The 15,090-nt window shown below is 47.6% G+C and overlaps 1 protein-coding gene across 1 annotated transcript in view; it reads right to left on the bottom strand.

Annotated features, from left to right (window-relative positions):
* Nucleotides 1-15,090, bottom strand: part of LOC144506996 (bile acid-sensitive ion channel-like) — a 173,717-nt gene that overhangs the window by 24,758 nt on the left and 133,869 nt on the right. The window lies entirely within an intron of this gene.

The following is a 15,090-nucleotide window of genomic DNA, read 5'->3' as shown; positions in this document are numbered from 1 at the left end:
ATGAGAAAAAAATCAGCCATGATTGAATGGTGGAGCAGACTCGATGGGTCGAGTGGCTTAATTCTGCTCCTATGTCTTATGGTCAGCTGATCACATCATCTTCCATCTAGAACAGTCCCAACAGAATGCCTGGCTGCAGGATTCTGTGCTATTGTCAGGATACCCCAAGTAAATGGTACCCCTGTCGCCCTGCGAGCTCTATCTCAACCGGGAGTACCTTCATTAACTGGAAGGGGTTTTACTCCTTGAACAGCCAACTGGTGTCCAACCACCAACTGAACATCATGCACGTCTGTGCCCATTGTCCTGGGAGTGTGACAACACCTACATCCTGGGACACTCAGAGGTACCCCTTGAGGGAAACCCTCCTCAAAAGAGCAAGCTAGCGGGGGACAAGGGTTACCCAGTAAGATCATGGCGAATAACCTTTCTACAGAGGCACCAGACTAAGGGAGAAACCCATTGCAATGAGGCCCATTCTGCCACCAGGAACATCACTGAGCAGAGCAGAGGCCTCCTAAAGATACGGTTCCCCTGTCTGGACCACTCTGGCGTGGTTCTTCAATACAGCTCCCAATACAGCTTGGATTGTGGTCGCATGCTGTGTCCTGCACAACTTGACGATGATGGAGGAGGAGGAGGAGGAAGAGAAACAGGCCGCCTCATCAGAGGAGGAGGATGTCCAGAACTCAGTGGAGGAGGAGCCTGGGGAGGACCCAGAGGAGGCTGCACAAACTGCAGCCAGGATCGTACAGGGCTGGAGATCCAGGAGGGCCCTCATAGGCTCCAGATTTGCCGCTTAGGAGATTTTTTGTCCAGCAGCACAATCTCTAACAACTCTGCTTATCCTTAGACTCTTCCTTCCTCAGTTCTTGTCTCCCCCTTCTTCAATCCCTTGTCTTTCCCCCCACTTCCTTAGTCCCTTGTCTCCCCCCTTCATGAGGACACTGTGAGATGAGGGCATGGTAAATATAGGGGTGTTTACAGCTGAAGGCATGTGTAGGCACTGCACCTAGCCTAAGTGGCTTTGTGATGATGTTTGCTGGGGAAGGGTCTGAGGGAGAGGAGGGTAATTGGGGTGTTTGAAGGTTGTAAGTGTTTCAGGTGAGGTGCCAGAAGTTAGGGGTGGGAGTTATGCCACAGGCAGGTACTCCGCCTTGCAGCTCAGAGGAGGTCACAAAGTCACAGACATAGAGGTGTCCAGCACAGAAAAAGGCCGTTCGGCCCATCACATCTGCGCCGGTCAAAGGTAAACTGGCCAACTATTCTAACACTATTTCCGGCACTTGGTCCATAGCCTTTTATGCTTTGGCATCACAAGTGCACATAGAAATATTTCTTAAATGTTATAGACAGTGAGTTCCAGACTCCCACCACCTTAGGCCATTCATCTTCTTGTTGCATTGAAGTGTGGTCCTCCTGCTGGAGCTTACTTTCTCTGCCACCACACCCCAGGCTCCTGTCAACCCTTGGAAAAACCCTCTCCTCTCCTACACAATGCCAAACATCTGGTCCACGTCAGGGTCCAGGAATATTGGGGCAGCTCTTTTGGCAACCATGTTACTGGCTGGAATGAGGTGGGTGATGCAGGGAGTGCTTAAATGCTGCTCCTATTTGTTAGGCCTGAGTGCTGGTTCCCGACTCCAGCAAATTGGGTCCCACTGCAGCTGGAAAATCTGTGAAATTCACGTGGGGGGGCAGGTTGGCCCATTACCAAAAACTGAATGAGGCCTGCTGAGCACTGCTAATGCCCACAGGGTTAAGTCCTGTTTTTCTGCTGGCATTAACACTTGGAGCCAATTCGGGAGAATTGCAGCCTAGGTTTGTATTCTGTTGAGAGTAAAAGATTAAGGAATTATACACCCTATATATTTGTGTAAAATTTGACCCAGTGTAAGAGTCAAGCCCATGATTTTTGCCTAAAAAATACAATTTTTTGCAGATGAGAGTGATACAACGAGGTCCCAAGGCCCCCCCTCCCCAGCTTACTCCTTGCAAATATCCAGTCTCTGGAAAACAAGCTGGACGAACTTAGAGCCAGGCTCACTTTCCAAAGAGAACTGAGGGACTGCTGTGTGCTCTGTTTCACGGAGACGTGGCTCACTCCTGCTGCACCGGATAGTGCCCTACAACCAGAGGGCTTCTCAATCCATCGAATGGACCGTACAGTGGCCTCAGGCAAGGCTAGGGGAGGTGGGGTCTGCTTCCTAATCAACACCTCATGGTGCCTAACGTAGCAACACTGGCAACTTTCTGCTCCCCAGACCGAGAATACCTGACACTAAAATGCCGCCCCTATTACCTTCCCCGGGAGTTCACCTCCGTTTTTCTGATGGCGGTTTACATCCTACCCCATGCGGATGTGAAGATCGCGCTGGACGAAATATACACCACTACGAATAGCCTTGAGACGAAACATCCCGAGGCCTTGTTCATCGTGGCCGGGCACTTCAATCAGGCCAAGCTCAAGAGCGCACTACCAAGTTACCACCAACACGTCTCCTGCTCCACCAGAGGCCCAAACATCCTAGACCACTGCTGCACAAATACCTACCGCTGTATCGCTCACCTACGCTTTGGCAAATCAGACCACAAGGCTGTGCTCCTGTTCCCAGCTTACAAGCAAAAACTGAAGTGGGAGAATCCATCAAAGAGAGTAGTGCAATGTTGGTCTGAGGAATCAGATGATCTACGGGACTGCTTGGAGTCAGTGGACTGGTCAGTGTTTAAAAACTCTGCGACCAGCCTGAGCGAGTACGCCACTACAGTAACTGAATTCATCAGTAGGTGTGTAGAAGACTGTGTGCCAAAGAAGCAAATCCGTGTGTTCCCCAACCGGAAACCATGGATGAACAGGGATATCCACTGCTTGCTGAAGTCCAGGTCTGAGGCGTTCAAGTCAGGCGACACTGACCTATATAAGAAAGCCAGATATGATCTAAGGAGATCCATCAAAGATGCCAAAAGACAATACCGGACCAAGCTAGAGTCCCAGGCAAGCCACACAGACCCCCACCGACTATGGCAAGGTCTGCAAGACATAACAGGCTACAAGATAACAGGGGGACCAATATCCTGGCGGGAAGGTTGGCTAAGCCTACTGGGGAGAGTTTAAACTAGATAGGCTGGGGGGAGGGGATCGAGACGAGGTGACTGGGAGCGAGGAAGTTAGCTCGCAAACAGAGAAGGGTTATAGACGGTGCAAGAGGGAGGATGGACGGGGGATAGAGAAGGGGAGAGCTCAGGCCAAAGGATTGAGATGTGTTTACTTTAATGCCAGGAGTATAGTGAATAAAGGGGATGAGCTCAGAGCGTGGATTGATGCCTGGAAGTGTGATGTGGTGGCCATTACAGAGACTTGGATGTCTCAGGGACAGGACTGGATACTACAGGTGCCGGGATTCAAATGTTTCAGGAAGGACAGGGAGGGAGGCAAGAGAGGGGGTGGAGTGGCACTGCTGATCAGGGATAGTGTCACAGCTGTAGAGAAGGTGTATTGCCTCAGTTTTCACAGAGGAGAAGGACATGGGTGGATGTACTGTGGGCTTGCGGTGGACTGAAAAGATTGAGTATGTGGACTTCAACAAAGAGGTTGTGCTGGAATCTTTGAATGGCATCAAGATAGATAAGTCGCCGGGTCCGGATGGGATGTACCCCAGGTTACTGTGGGAGGCGAGGGAAGAGATTGCAGAGCCTCTGGCGATGATCTTTGCGTCGTTGATGGAGACGGGAGAGGTGCCGGAGGATTGGAGGATTGCGGATGTGGTTCCTATTTTCAAGAAGGGGAATAGGGATAGCCCAGGAAATTACCGACTGGTGAGTCTAACCTCAGTGGTTGTTAAGCTGATGGAGAAGATCCTGATGGACAAGATTTATGAGCATTTAGAGAGATTTAGTATGCTCAAGAATACTCAGCATGGCTTTGTCAAAGGCAGATCGTGCCTTACGAACCTGGTGGAGTTCTTCGAAAATGTGACTTAACACATTGACGAAGGGAAAGTGGTAGATGTGGTTTATATGGATTTTAGCAAGACGTTCGATAAGGTCCCCCATGCAAGGCTTCTCGAAAAAGTGAGAGGGCATGGGATCCAAGGGGCTGCTGCCCTGTGGATCCAGAAATGGCTTGCCCAAAGGAGGCAGAGAGTGTGTATTGATGGGTCTTTTTCTAAATGGAGGTCGGTCACCAGTGGTGTGCCCCAGGGATCTGTTCTGGGATCCTTGCTGTTTGTCATTTTCATAAATGACCTGGATGAGGAAGTGGAGGGATGGGTTGGTAAGTTTGCAGACGACACAAAGGTTGGTGGGGTTGTGGATAGTCTGGAGGGATGTCAGAAGTTACAGAGGGACATAGATAGGATGCAAGACTGGGCGGAGAAGTGGCAGATGGACTTCAACCCAGATAAATGCGTTGTGGTCCATTTTGGCAGGTCGAATGCGATGAAGGAGTACAGTATAAAGGGAAAGACTCTTAGTACGGTAGAGGATCAGAAGGACCTTGGGGTCCGGGTCCATAGGACTCTAAAATCGGCCCCGCAGGTGGAGGAGGTGGTTAAGAGGTCGTATGGTGTGCTGGCCTTTATCAATCGAGGGATTGAGTTTAGGAGTCCGGGGTTAATGATGCAGCTATATAAGACCTCGTCAGACCCCACTTGGAGTACTGTGCTCAGTTCTGGTCGCCTCATTACAGGAAGGATGTGAAAAAGATTGAAAGGGTGCAGAGGAGATTTACAAGGATGTTGCCTGGATTGAGTGGCATGCCTTATGAGGATGGGCTGAGGGAGCTCGATCTTTTCTCCTTGGAGAGACGTAGGATGAGAGGAGACCTAATAGAGGTATATAAGATGTTGAGAGGCATAGATCGGGTGGACTCTCAGAGGCTTTTTCAAGAGGAAGAAGGAAGCATATGTAAGGTTGAAAAAACAAGGTTCAGTTGGCTCGATGGAGGGTTACAAGTTAGCAAGAAATGAGCTGAAAAAGGGGCTTAGGAGAGCTAGGAGGGGGCATGAGAAGTCCTTGGCGGGTCGGATCAAGGAAAACCCCAAGGCTTTTTACTTTTATGTGAGGAATAAAAGAATGACCAGGGTGAGGTTAGGGCCGGTCAAGGACGGCAGTGGGAATTTATGCATGGAGTCAGAAGAGATAGGAGAGGTGATGAATGAATACTTTTCTTCGGTGTTCACCAAGGAGAGGGGCCATGTTTTTGAGGAAGAGAGGGTGTCACAGGCTGATAGGCTGGAGGAAGTAGATGTTCGGAGGGAAGATGTACTAGCAATTTTGAATAAACTGAAAGTTGATAAGTCCCCTGGGCCTGATGAAATATATCCTAGGAGTCTTTGGGAGGCAAGGGATGAGATAGCAGAGCCTTTGGCATTGATCTTTGCGTCCTCACTGTCCACGGGGGTGGTGCCAGAGGACTGGAGAGTGGCAAATGTGGTTCCTCTGTTTAAGAAAGGGAATAGAAATGACCCTGGTAATTATAGGCCGGTTAGTCTTACTTCGGTGGTCGGTAAGTTGATGGAAAAGGTCCTCAGGGATAGGATTTACGACCATTTAGAAAGATGCAGCTTAATCCGGGATAGTCAGCACGGATTTGTGAAGGGCAAGTCTTGCCTCACAAATTTGATAGAATGTTTTGAGGAGGTAACTAAGTGTGTTGATGAAGGTAGTGCAGTTGATGTCATATACATGGATTTTAGTAAGGCGTTTGATAAAGTCCCCCATGGTCGGCTTATGAAGAAAGTAAGGATGTGTGGGATAGAGGGAAGTTTGGCCGATTGGATAGGTAACTGGCTATCTAACAGAAGACAGAGGGTGGTGGTGGATGGAAAATTTTCGGACTGGAAACCGGTTACCAGCGGAGTGCCACAGGGATCAGTGCTTGGTCCTCTGCTATTTGTCATTTTTATAAATGACTTGGAGGAGGGGGCTGAAGGGTGGATCAATAAATTTGCTGATGACACCAAGATTGGTGGAGTAGTGGATGAGGTGGAGGGCTGTTGTAGGCTGCAAAGAGATATAGATAGGATGCAGAGCTGGGCTGAAAAATGGCAAATGGAGTTTAACCCTGACAAATGCGAGGTGATTCATTTTGGTAGGACAAATTTACAGCGTCAAAGGTAGGGTTCTGAAGAATGTGGAGGAATGTGGAGGAATGTGGAGGAACAGAGAGATCTTGGGGTTCATATCCATAGATCTCTGAAGGTTGCCACTCAAGTGGATAGAGCCGTGAAGAAGGCCTATAGTGTGTTGGCGTTCATTAACAGGGGGTTTGAGTTTAAGAGCCGTGGGGTTATGCTGCAACTGTACAGGACCTTGGTGAGACCACATTTGGAATATTGTGTGCAGTTCTGGTCACCTCACTATAAGAAGGATGTGGAGACACTGGAAAGAGTGCAAAGGAGATTTACCAGGATGCTGCCTGGTTTGGAGGGTAGGTCTTATGAGGAAAGGTTGAGGGAACTTGGGCTTTTCTCTTTGGAGCGGAGGAGGTTGAGAGGAGACTTGATAGAGGTTTATAAGATGATGAGGGGGATAGATAGAGTGAACGTTCAAAGACTATTTCCTCGGGTGAATGGAGTGGTAACTAGGGGGCATAACTATAGGGTTCATGGTGGGAGATATAGGAAGGATGTCCGATGTAGGTTTTTTACTCAGAGAGTGGTTGGGGTGTGGAATGGACTGCCTGCAGGGATAATGGAGTCAGAAACTTTAGGAACATTTAAGAAGCTATTGGATAGGCACATGGAGTACTTCGGGATGATAGGGAGGAAATAGCTTGATCTGGGTTTCAGACAAAGCTCGGCACAACAACGTGGGCCGAAGGGCCTGTTCTGTGCTGTACTGTTCTATGTTCTATGTTCTATAACATGATAGAATTTTTCATCAAAATGGAGAGTGACATAGTTGATTCTGAGACTCAGTTCCTGAATCTTCATAAAGGAAACTATGATGATATAAGGCACGAGTTGGCTATGATAGATTCGGAAACATTACTTGAAGGGATGATGGTGGATAGACAATGGCTAACATTCAAGGACTGCATGGGTGAACTGCAACAACTGTTTATTCCTGTCAGGCACAAAAGTAAAACTGGAAAGGTGGCAAAAACATGGCTTACAAGGAAAATTAGTGATAGCATTAGTTCCAAGGGAAGGCATATAAATTGGCAAAAAAAAAACAACAGACCTGAGGATTGGGAGCAGTTTAGAATTCAGCAAAGGAAGACCAAAGCACTGATTAAGAAGGCGAAAATAGAGTGTGAAAGCATGCTTGCAGGGAACATAAAAACTGACTGCAAAGTTTCTATAGGTATTTGAGGAGAAAAAGATTGGTGAAGACAAATGTCAGAAACAGGGGAATGGGGAACAAGGAAAAATGGCTGACCAACTGAATTCATACTTTGGTTCCATCTTCACAAAGGAGGACACAAATAAGATGTCAGAAATGTTGGGGAACACAAGGTTTAGTGAGAGGGAGGAACTAAAGGATGATGATCAGTATTCGTAGAAAAATGGTGGTGAAGAAATTGATGGGATTGAAGGCCAATAAATCCCCAGAGCCTGTTGATTTACATCCCAGAGTACTTAAGGAAGTGGCCTGAGAAATAGTGGGATGCATTGGTGGTCATCTTTTAAGGTTCTATAGACTCTGGAACTGTTCCAGATCGGAGGGTAGCTAATATAACCCCACTATTTAAAAAGGGAGGCAGAGAGAAAACAGGGAACGATAGACCAATAAGCCTGATGCTGGTGGTGGGAAAATTCTAGAATCCATTCTCAAATATTTTATAATAAAACACTTAAAAAACAGTGACTGAATTGGGTAGAGTCAGCATGGATTTTAAAAAATCATTCCTCGGAAATAGGCGTTGCTAGCTGGCCAACACGTACCTTATATCATCATAGTTTCCTTTATTAAGATTCAGGAACTGAGTCTCAGAATCAACTATGTCACTCTCCATTTTGATGAAAAATTCTATCATGTTATGGTCACTCATCCCAAGGAGTCTCACAAGACTAGAGTGTCAATTGTTCCTTTCTCAGTACACAATACGCAGTCTAGAATGGCCTGCTCTCTAGATGGTTCCTCAGCATATTGGTCCAGAAAACCATTCTGTATACACTCCAGGAATTCTTCCAGCAAATACCTATTGCCCATTCCTAGTTACCCTTGAGAAGGTGGTGGTGAGCTGCCTTCTTGAATCGCTGCACTAATTCACTAATGTCCTTTAGGGAAGGAAATCTGCTGTCCTTACCTGGTCTGCCTTACATGTGACTCCAGAACCACAGCAATGTGATTGACTCTCAACTACCCTCTGAAATGGCCTAGCAAGCTATTCAGTTGTATCAATCACTACAAATTCTCAACAAAGAAATGAAACTGGACGGACCACCTGGCATTGACATAGGCACCGGAAAAATCAACGGCAAAACAAACAGCCCTGTTGACCCTGCAAAGTTCTCCTTACTAACATCTGGGAGCTAGTACCAAAATTGGGAGAGCTGTCTCACAGACTAGTCAGGCAACAGCCTGACATAGTCATTCTCATGGAATCATATCTTACAGATAACACCCCAGACACCACCATTACCATCCCTGGATATGTCCTGTCCCACCTGCAGGACAGACCCAGCAGAGGTGGCAGCACAGTGGTATACAGTTGGGAGGGAGTTGCCCTGGGAGTCCTTAACATTGACGCTGGACCCCATGAAGCCTCATGGCTTCAGGTTAGACATGGGCAAGGAAACCTCTTACTGGTCACCACATACTGTCCTCCTTCGGCTGATGAATCAGTATTCCTCCTTGTTGAACAACACTTGGAGGAAGCACTGAGGGTGGCAAGGGCGCAAAATGTACTCTGGGTGGGGGATTTCAATGTCCACCACCAAGGGTGGCTCGGCAGCAGCATTAGTGATCGAGCTGGCCAGGTCCTAAAGGATATAACTGCTAGACTGGGGTCTGCAGCAGGTGGTGAAGGAACCAACAAGAGGAAATAACATAATTGGCCTCATCTTACCAATGTACTGGCTGCAGATGCATCTGTCTATGACAGTATTGGTAAGAGTGATCACCACACAGTCCTTGTGGAGACGAAGTCCTGGCTTCACATTGAGAATCACCTCCATCATGTTGTCCGGCACTATCACCATGCTAAATTGGACAGACTTCGAACCGATCTAGCAACTCAAGACTGGTCATCCATGAGTCACTGTGGGCCATCAGCAGCAGTGGAACTGTACTCCAGCAGAATCTGAAATCTCATGGCCCAACATATCCCCCACTCAACCATCAAACCAGGGAATCAACCCTGGTTCAATGGAGAGTGCAGGAGGGCATGCCAGGAATAGCATCAGGCATACCTAAAAATGAGGTGTCAACCTGGTGAAGCTACCAAGCAGGACTACATGCATGCCAAACGACAAAAACAGCAAGTGATAGACAGAGCTAAGCAATCCCACAACCAACAGATCAGATCTAAGCTCTGCAGTCCTGCCACATCCAATGGTGGTGGACAATTAGACAACCATTAGGATGGGTTGGCAAGTTTGCTGATGACACAAAGGTTGGAGGTGTTGTGGATAGTGTAGAGGGATGTCAGCAGTTGCAACGAGACATAGATAAGATGCAAGACTGGACGGAGAAGTGGCAGATGGACTTCAACCCAGATAAGTGTGTGGTGGTTCATTTTGGCAGGTCGAATAGGATGAAAGAATATAATATTAAGGGTAAGACGTTTGGTAGTGTGGAAGAACAGAGGGATCTTGGGGTCCAGGTTCATAGGACGCTCAAAGCGGCGTCGCAGGTAGAGGCTGTGGTTAAGGAGGTGTATGGAATACTGGCCTTCATCAATAGAGGAATTGAGTTTAGAAATCAGGAGATAATGCTGCAGCTGTACAGGACCCTGGTCAGACCCCACCTGGAGTACTGTGCCCAGTTCTGGTCGCCTCATTACAGAAAGGATGTGGAAGCCATAGAACGGGTGCAGAGGAGATTTACAAGGATGTTGCCAGGATTAAGTGGTATGCCTTATGAGGATAGGTTGAGAGAGCTAGGTCTATTCTCCTTGGAGAGGCGAAGGATGAGAGGTGACCCGATAGAGGCGTATAAGATGTTGAGAGGTATTGATAGAGTGGATTCTCAGAGGCTTTTACCCAGGGCTGAAAAGGTTGTCACGAGAGGCCACAGGTTTAGGGTGCTGGGGAGTAGGTATAGAGGAGATGTTAAGGGTAAGTTTTTCACTCAGAGGGTGGTGGGTGCGTGGAATCGGCTGCCGGTAGTGGTGGTGGAAGCGGATTCGATTGAGTCTTTTAAGAGACTTTTGGATAGGTTCATGGAGGTTAGTAAGATAGAGGGTTATAGATGAGCCTAGAAAGTAAGGAAATTGTTCGGCGCAACTTGTGGGCCGAAGGGCCTGTTTGTGCTGTAGCTTTTCTATGTTCTATGTTCTAACTCACTGGTGGAGAAGGCTCCACAAATATCCCCATCCCCAAAGATGGAGGAGCCCAGCATATCAGTGCAAAAGATAAGGCTGAAGTATTCGCACCAACCTTCAGCCAGAAGTGTCGAGTGCATGATCCATCTCGGCCTCCTCCAGTGGTTCCCAGCATCTCAGATGCCAGTCTCCAACCAATTCGATTCACTCCGTGTGACATCAAGAAACAGTTGGAGGCACTGGATACTGCAAAGAAAATGGGCCCTCATAACGTTCCGGCAATAGTACTGAAGGCTTGTGCTCTGGAACTTATCGCTCCCCTAGCCAAACTCTTCCAGTACAGTTACAACACTGACATCTACAATGTTGAAAATTGCCCAGGTATGTCCTGTACACAAAAAGCAGGACAAATCCAACCTGGCCAATTACCGCCCAATCGGTCTACTCTCGATCATCAGTAAAGTGATGGAAGGGGTCATCAACAGTGCTATCAAGCAGCACCTGCTCAGGAATAACCTGCTCAGTGACACCCAGTTTGGGCTTCGCCAGGGTCACTCAGCTCCTAACCTCATTACAACCGTAGTTCAAATTTGTACAAAAGAGCTGAATTCCAGAGGTGAGGTGAGAATGACAGCCCTTGACATCAAGGCCGCATTCGATCGAGTGTGGCATCAAGGAACCCCAGCGAAACTGGAACCAATGGGTATCAGAGGACAAACTCTCTGTTGGTTGGAGTCATACTTGGTTCATAGGAAGATGGTTGTGGTTCTGGATGGTCAGTCATCTCAGCTCCGGGACATCTTTGCAGGAGTCCCTCAGGGTAATGTCCTAGCTCAACAATCTTCAGCTGCTTCATCAATGACCTTTCCTCCATCGTAAGGTCAGAAGTGGAGGTGTTCGCGATGATTGCACAATGTTCAGCACCATTCGCGTCTCCTCAGATACTGAAGCAGTCCATGTTCAAATGCAACAAGATTGAGACAATATCCAGGCTTGGGGTGACAAGTGACAAGTAACATTCGCACCACACAAATGCCAGGCAATGATCATCACCAATAAGAGACATTCTAACCACCATCCCTTGACATTCAATGGTGTTACCATCACTAAATCCGTCACTGTCAACATCCTTGGGGTTACCATTGACCAGAAACTCAACTGGACTCATCACATAAACACAGTGGCGACAAGAGCAGGTCAGAGGCCAGGAATACTGCGGTGAGTAACTCACTTCCTGACTCCCCAAAGCCATCGACATGGTACAAGTCAGGAATGTGATGGAGTACTCCCCACCTGCCTGGATGGGTGCAGCTCCAACAACACTCAAAAAGCTTGACACCATCCTGGACAAAGCAGCCTGCTTGATTGGCACCACATCTACAAACATTCACTCCCTCCACCACCAACGTTCAGTAGGAACAGTGTGTACTATCTACAAGATGCATTGCAACAAATCAACAAAGATCCTCAGATAGCACCATCCAAACCCATGACCTCTTCCATCTAGAAGGGCAAGAGCAGCAGACACACTGGAACATCACCACCTGCAAGTTCCCCTCCAAGCGACTCACCATCCTGACTTGGAAATATATCGCCGTTCCTTCGTAGTCGCTGGGTCAAAATCCTGGAATTCTCTCCCTAACAGTATTGTGAGCCTTTCAGGTCCTGATCGAATCTCCCACCCTGCCAGGAGTACTTCATTCTGGCAGGGTTCAGACGAACTCCCTACATTCGGGGAACTAGTAGGAGACCCCGCCGGAATGAAGGGGGGAAATGGGGGCAGCCCAGGGAGTCGGGTGGTGGGGGGGGTGGTGCCCCTGGACATGGGCATCCTGGCAGTGCCAGCCTGTGCCCACTGGAACTGCCCAAAGGGCAAAATGCCCATGCCCAGGGGGCACTTTGGCACTGCCCACAGGCATCTGGCAGTGCCAAGGGGTTGAGGCCTATTGTGGGCAGGGCCTAGGGGTGATCGGTGGGGGTGGGGGGTCCCGCTGCCACTCTGCATTGGGATTGATCTGGGATGGAGGGAGGGCAGCGATTGGGGCTGGCTGGGGGGGGGGGTCTCCGGGGTGAGGGGGGGCAGGGGGGATTGCCACTGCTGGGGGATGGTGCCTGGGCATCGGGGCGCTCTGGGACGTGGGGGCGGGGGGTTAGGGCTGGCCCGGGAATTGTTGTGGGGACCGCAATCGGGCTGTGGAGGGGGCTGGATGGGCAGCACTGCGGGGATCCTGGGCTGGTCAGCGATCAGGCTGGCCAGCAAACGGGAGTTTGACAGTTTGGGGCCACTGCGCATGCGCAAAGCTCCAAAACTGTCAAACTCTGGCGTGAATAGACCCAGCCTCCGCTGAGTTTTTAATGAGATTCATGATTGGGCCCTCTTCAGTCCACGGAATGTGGAGATTCAGGTGAGAAGCTGAACTGTCAGCACAGGTGTGATCTAGAACAATTTTCCCACTAATTCAGCACTTTTGGGAGAATTGCCCCATTGTGTGTAGTTTTGTCTCCTTATTTGAGAAAGGATGTTTTTGCTCTAGAGGGAACACAGAGAAGTTTTACCATACTGATTCTTAGGATGGTGGGACTGAGGAGAGATTGAGTACATTAGCATGGTATTTGCGGAGTTCAGAAGAATGTGGGGGAGATCTTATAGAAACCTATAAAATTCTAACAGGAGTAGATAAAGCAGATGCAAGAAGGATGTTCCCGATGGTGGTAGTGTCGAGAACCAGGGTTCACAGTCTGAGGATAGAGGATAGATGGTTTAGGACAGAGATGAGGAGAAATTTATTCTGCCAGAGCGTGGTCAGCCTATGGAATTTGCTACCATAGAAAGTAGTTGAGGCCAAAACATTGAATGTTTTCAAGAAGCAGTTAGATATAGCATTTGAAGTGAAGGGGATTAAAGGATATTGGGGGAAGGCAGGATCAGGTGATTGAGTTGGATGGTCAGCCTTGATCATAATGAATGACAGAGCAGACTCAAAGGGCTGAATGATCCCCCCCCACCCCCCCCCCCCCCCCCCCCCCCCCCGCTGCTATTTTCTATGTTTCTATTAGACTTTTAATTCCAGATTTTTATTTAGTTCAAATTTCACCATCTGTAGTGGCGGGATTTGAACCTGGGTCCCCAGAGCATTGCCTGGGCCTCTGGATTACTGGGGATGCTGGACATAATTTTCCAGTCTTCTCTAGATTCAGGGGAGGTGCAAGAGGACTGAAGAATTGCAAATGTTACGCCCTTGTTTCGAAAAGGTTGTCAGAATCGCCCCACTAATTACAGACCAGTCAGTTTAACATCAGTGATGGGCAAGCTTCTCGAAACAATTATTTGGGATAGAATTAGTAGTCACATGGAAAAATGTGGTTGATTAGGAAAAGCCAGCATGGATTTCTGAAGGGAAAATTGTTTTTAAGAAATTTGCAAGAGTTATTTGATCAGAAAGAGTTGATGAGGGTAATGCTGTTTATGTGGTGTTCATGGACTTTCAAAAGGCATTTGATACAGTGCGACACAATAGACTTGTGAGAAAAGAATAAAAGGGACAGTAGCAACATGGTTACAAAATTGGTTGAATAATAGGAATCAGAGAGTAATAGTTAATGGTTATTTTTGGGCAGGATGAAGGTTTGTAGTGGTGTTCCCCAGAGGTCAGTATTTGGGACCTTTGCTTTTCCTGATATATGTTAATAATCTGGATCTCCATGTGCAGAGAACAATTTCAAAGTTTGTGGATGTCACAGATCTTTGCAAGTACTGTAAATTTTGAAGAGAACAGTGTCCTTCAAAAGGACATAAACGAGTTTGTGGAGTAAGTATATGAAGTTCAGATGAAGTTCAATGTGGTTAAGTGAGAAGTGATTTGTTCTGGTAGGATGGTCATGGGGAGACAAGGTAAAATAAGGGTAAAATTCTTAAGCAGGTGCAGAGGAACCTGGGTGCATATGTGCATAGATCATTGAAGGTGGCAGGACAGGTTGAGAGAGACGTTAATAAAGCATATAGTATTCTGAGCTTTAATAGGGCATAGAGTACCAGAGCAACGAGGTTATGCTGGACTTATACAAGACAGTAATTAGATCTCAGCTGAAGCATTGTCTACAGTTCTGGGTGCTGCACTATAGGAAGGATATGAATATATTGGAGAATGCAGAAGAGGTTTACAAGAATGGTTCCAGGGATGAAAAACTTCAGTAATTAGGATAAATTGGAGAGGTTTGGACAGTTCTCCTTGGAGCAAAGAACATAAAAGGAGATTTTATAGAGAAGTTCAAAATCATGAGTGGGGGTGAACAAAGTAGATAGGGAGAAAATTGTGAAATTCTGATTGTAAAAGGATCAAGAACAAGAGGGCACAGATTTCAAGTGATTTGCAAAAGAAGCAATTATGATGTGAGAAAAAATATTTTCACATAGCAAGTGGTTCAAGTCTGTCATGCATTGCCTGGACAATGTTTCATTGAAACCATCTACCGTGGTGGGATATGAGCCAGTAACCCCAAAACATTACCCTCGCTTTGTGGTTTACCAGTTCAGTAATCTATAATAGCCACAGGAAGAAACCAATGCACTATCTGGAAGTGTAGTGGAGGCAGGTTCATCGAGGCATTCAAGACGGCAGGAGATGAATGTGCAGAGTCATGGGCAAAAGGCAGGCACT

The sequence above is a fragment of the Mustelus asterias genome, chromosome 1, assembly GCF_964213995.1.
Source record: "Mustelus asterias chromosome 1, sMusAst1.hap1.1, whole genome shotgun sequence".
Taxonomy (NCBI): Eukaryota; Metazoa; Chordata; class Chondrichthyes; order Carcharhiniformes; family Triakidae; genus Mustelus; species Mustelus asterias.
Note: the sequence above shows the minus strand (reverse complement) of the source record. Positions and strands in the feature narration are given on the sequence as shown.